We start from the raw sequence: 4,187 nt of genomic DNA, 5'->3' as shown, positions 1-4,187 counted from the left end.
CATGTTTTCTGGTTTGGTCCGGTTCGTTTTAATTGCTGTTTGGTTCGGTTTGGTTCAAGGAAAATCCCTAAATCGTGTTATAAGTGGAGAAGCGACAAATTAAGGTTTTTAGGGTGTCTTGTCGCCGTTTTCAGAGATAGAGAGAGAGGAGAGAGCCTATTGTGGTGTGAAGGAGATTAAAGGAGAAAGATCAGAATCATTAGGGTTTGGGAGGAAACAGTTTCGGCATTTCAAATCGTTCTCAAAGGTAATGAAATTTGGTAGGTTTATTCCCAAGTCTTTCATCGTCATTCGCCTTTTTACAGAAGTAGATTTGGATTTAAACTCGATGAGTTATTGGCAGTTTCGTGAGACACGTTTTCTCAGACGCGAGTTGGGACCATCGGAGATTGTAACTGAGATCTTGGTCTCGTGTGGTGCCTGATCGTGCTGAAATTTTGTGGGACGCTTCGTGACGTCTAGGGATAGCTTTTCACCANAAATCTGCAGAGATCAATATAATATATATATTTTTTATGATTTGAGGTTTTTGAAAACAAAAAGAACATAATTAACCAATTGGTTTTTTGTGTCTTAATAAAAATAAAAAATGATCCAAAAAACAAAACATATTCAACTGAAACTTAAATATAAAAATAAAATATCATTTTAAAAATATCATTTCACTAAATTCTCTAAAGATGAAACCATTAGTATGAAATCTAGCACTATAAATTAAATTGATGAGTGAAAACCAAAAAAAATATAAGTTAACCTTGGGATTTAAAAAAATTATTGAGATTGAAGAATTGTAACATCCGCGAACTAATTTTTAAGGTTTTGGTGTGGGTGTCGATCGACACCATGTTTTCTGGTTTGGTCCGGTTTGTTTTAATTGCTGTTTGGTTCGGTTTGGTTCAAGGAAAATCCCTAAATCGTGTTATAAGTGGAGAAGCGACAAATTAAGGTTTTTAGGGTGTCTTGTCGCCGTTTTCAGAGATAGAGAGAGAGGAGAGAGCCTATTGTGGTGTGAAGGAGATTAAAGGAGAAAGATCAGAATCGTTAGGGTTTGGGAGGAAACAGTTTCGGCATATCAAATCGTTCTCAAAGGTAATGAAATTTGGTGGTTTTATTCCCAAGTCTTTCATCGTCATTCGCCTTTTTACAGAAGTAGATTTGGATTTAAACTCGATGAGTTATTGGCAGTTTCGTGAGACACGTTTTCTCAGACGCGAGTTGGGACCATCGGAGATTGTAACTGAGATCGTGGTCTCGTATGGTGCCTGATCGTGCTGAAGTTTTGTGGGAAGCTTCGTGACGTCTAGGGGTAGCTTTTCACCGGAGCGATTTGTTAGTTAACGGTTAGTTTTCCTTTTAGGGTTTCGTCTTTGAGACTGTTCTTTCTTGATGTTTCTGAGCAGTTTTGCTATAAGTCGTTTTTGGTTGTGTGGCTTGTTGTAGGGCGTTTCTGGGCTGTTTCAGACATTAGGAGGGTCTCAACTGGTTGTGTTGGTTGTTATAATGAGTTGATAAGGTGAGTGCATGACCATGGCTTATCTAAGCCTGAGAATCCTTTGTTGTTCTTTCTTGATTGGTGGTGCTTTGTGGTGTTGTTCTTGCTTGATTGGTTGTGTTAGTGGTGTTGTTCTTGCTTGTGGTGGTTGTGTTATGGTTCTTATAGGTTCCCGAAGGTTTTGGGTGAGGTTGGAACGGATTGGAGATGATTGGAAACGGAGGTTCGTCGTTCGGATTCGTGCAGTTCGTATCTGCGAAGGGAGTGTCGATCGACACCTCTCTGGTGTCGGTCGACACCAAGTTGCTTGTTTCGTGATTTTTCCTGGTTTGTTGTGTTTGGTTGTCATTTGTTAAGCATTGGAATCTCAGTTGCTTGTGTGTATAGCCCAGTAGATGGGAGGATTGCCTCACTAAGTATTTGTGATAATACTTACGCATCTCAATTGTTGTTTGTGGTGTGCAGGTTTGTGACGTGGAATCATGGCAATGAGGAGGAGGATGATCTAGGGTCTCGTTTGTGTGTTATTGGATTTGTTGGTTATGTTGTTGGAACCTTGGTTAGTGTTATGTTAGGTTGCCGGATAGAATGGTTAGGAATGTTATTGTATTGATGATGTTGTTGGTTTTGTATTATTGGTATGTTTCCGCTGTGCTTAATGTTATTGCTGGTTTAATGTTGAGTTGTGGTTTGGGTTGGTTAATTAAGTAGTATGGGATGCTTAATTATACATTGTATTTAATTGTTAAAAAAAAAAAAGGGGGTCGGGTTGTTTCATTTTGGTATCAGAGCCCATACGGTTCTAGGATGGTTAAGTGAATGATTTAGAGTGGTTTAGGAATTTAATTGGTGGAATTATTTTCCTGTAGCTGGATGCATGCTGTTGTGTTATGAAATTGATTATGCGTGGTTAGTCAATTGTTTGTGGTATGGAGTCCTAGTATCATCCTCTTCGAGCCTTCAATGAGATTCCACGGTGAGTTATTGTTATGTTTCTTTGTGTGGTATTGATTTGTTTTCTGCTTGTTAGCCTCTGTTCTTGGAAGATCAGTGGTTAAGGTGTTTGAGTAGTTGGGGGGACGTGGTCGTGGTCAGTGTCGGGCGGGTCCCGAGGCCAGCAAGTGTGTGGTCCAGAGTTCCACGAGGAGGTACGTCAGAGGGTCGCAAGCGTATCAGGAGGGACCAGAGGGGATTAGCCGGTGAGCGTGCCGGGGGTGCTGGGAACCCAGGTGTGGGGTTGCAGCAGGTGGAGCCCAGGGTCGAGATGATCGCTTGGCGGATCTGTTGGCGTGCTGTTGGAGCGGTTACCGAGAGGGGTACCAGTGTAGGCTCCAGTTGTGCCGCATGTGGCGGGGTGCAGTCGAGGGCTGCGGATGTTGAGGACTTTCCACCTTATGTTAAGAGGATGGAGCGGTTGTAGATGACCGGTATGAGATTATTCTCAAGAGGTATCGGGCCTAGAGAGGCGGATAGGTGGACATATGCAGTTGGAGCAGATATTTCTCTGCTTGGTGGTTAATCCAGTTGGATATAAGTTGAGTGGGCAGGTGTAACATTGCAATGTTATACTCGGACCACAGGAGGTAGTTGTGTCGAGAGATGTTTATAGTCGTTAAGGATTGTTGCTCCTGAGGGGATGGTGATTCCCCTGAATACCGATAGCTCGAGGGGCTGAGGGCTCCGAGAGTGGCAGAGGGGATGTTGTTCTCCTGAGGGGATGAGTAGTTCCCCTGAAACCGAGATCTTGAGGATTGTGGGCCAAGAGTGAGATGGTATAACTCGAAGACGCTGGTCTGAGAGTGAGATGGTATAACTCGAAGACGCTGGTCTGAGAGTGAGATGGTATAACTCGAAGACGCTGGTCTGAGAGTGAGATCGGTATGACTCGAAGGTTGCGACCTAAGAGTGGAAGAGTTGGGAGCAAGCAATTCCTAGGACGTGAGTATAAACATAACGATTGAATGTAGACCTTGAGAGATTGACGGTGGTTTAATCTCGGGTTTTGAATGTGTTGACTTTTGGGACAAGGTTTTATGACCATAGCGTTTATGAATGTTTGGCTGTGTGCCAGGATTGTGAGGCCGGTGGTGCCGGAGTCCCGGGAAGGGGAGTTACAGCAGGATTAAGCCGGGAGAGGCATGTTTGCCAGATACACAAGTTCACGAAAAGCCTTCATGGCAGGATAAACTAATCGTTGTAACGATGCTGGATGAAGTTCATTGGAGTTGGACAGGGTTGCTAGATCCAAGGTTTTGGTAAACTTGTTGGAGGGAATAAGTCAAGTGGTTTGAGTTAGCTGCCTGCAAAGCATTTGACGCGGTGAATCAGAATATGCGAACGTATGGTACTTGTTTGTTTTATTACGCTCGTATTGATGATTTACTGTGGAGAATTGCCAAGTGGAAAAGCTATTTCTGGAATAAGTTATCTTGGGGAAGTTTCCCTAAGTGGCAAGTTACTAGAGGTTCTTGGACGAACAAGAGGGTTGATATTTAGGTGGCGGCGAGTTGATGTCGGCATACTTGAGTATTTGTTTAGTTGAGCTGAGGAAGCAACTAGAGGATTTATGGAGCAAGGGATTTATAAGTTCTAGTGTATCACAGTGGAGAGCACTGGTGTTATTTATTAAGAAGAAGGATGGGAGTTTCCGCTTGTGCATTGACTAATGGGGTTTGAACCGGGTCACTGTCAAGAA

Source organism: Camelina sativa, chromosome 12 (assembly GCF_000633955.1).
Source record: "Camelina sativa cultivar DH55 chromosome 12, Cs, whole genome shotgun sequence".
NCBI classification, from domain to species: Eukaryota; Viridiplantae; Streptophyta; class Magnoliopsida; order Brassicales; family Brassicaceae; genus Camelina; species Camelina sativa.
The sequence above is the reverse complement of the archived record's forward strand: the minus strand, read 5'-3'. Positions refer to the sequence as shown.